Consider the following 939-nt stretch of genomic DNA (forward strand, 5'->3'; position numbering starts at 1 on the left):
TTAGTACATTGCCCTCTATCCCTTTCATTGTAAATTAATATATTTACATATATATATGCCTACAACTATACCTTTATAAGTGGTTTTTCCTCCTGTTTCTTTCCTGTATTTCCTTTCACCTTCCTCCTATCCCGCTATTATACTGACCCTCCATTTGGCTCTCAGTAATTACACTCAGATACATAGCACATGATTAAGCCCGAACAGGCATTATATGCCCTCCTTGCCATCAATTTTAGATCCCTTGTTTACTTATCTCTGAGTTTGTTGGCTCCTCACTCCCCTCCCCACCCTCTCCTCTACCACGTCCCCCTGGAACTGCCGAACTAATTTTTTACTCCTCAGGATTGTTCTTCCTGCCTAACTTATATATATATATAGACAGACATAGGGCAACAACAAAACAAAAACAAACAAGCAAACAAAACAAGACAGAAATATATATAGTTCCAGGTCTGTCTGCTGACCCTTATGTATGTTTTCTGATCAAGTCTAATGAAGTGTCCGGTCCTGTCCACCAAATCAGAAGTCTATTTTCAGTATTTCTCGGGGACTTGGTTACTTTTCTCCCCTTGCTGCCCTGATGCCAGTGTTCCTTCACAACAATTATTTAGCAATGCAGCTAGAAAAGGTCCACAGTTGTACCCATTAAAAAGGTGATGAGGCTATTATCGAATAATATCATTAATACTGAATGGAAGTAAAATTTTGCAAAAGATAGAATAGGTAATATTATTGCTGAATCAGATGATCTTAGCTGAAATCACAGAAATATGATTTTCGTGTGTGTGTTTTATTAGCCATGCAAAAGTTGTGTGGATCAACTTTTATGTTTTTTGTGTGATTTATTAACTTTACAAAAGTTGTATGGATCAAAACAAACTAGGGATAGCATGGCAAGAATTCCAGGATATTTAGTTGTCAGTCATATTAACGGGT

The sequence above is a fragment of the Echinops telfairi genome, unplaced genomic scaffold (assembly GCF_000313985.2).
Source record: "Echinops telfairi isolate 266 unplaced genomic scaffold, ASM31398v2 ScPeMD7_7401;HRSCAF=8416, whole genome shotgun sequence".
Taxonomy (NCBI): domain Eukaryota; kingdom Metazoa; phylum Chordata; class Mammalia; order Afrosoricida; family Tenrecidae; genus Echinops; species Echinops telfairi.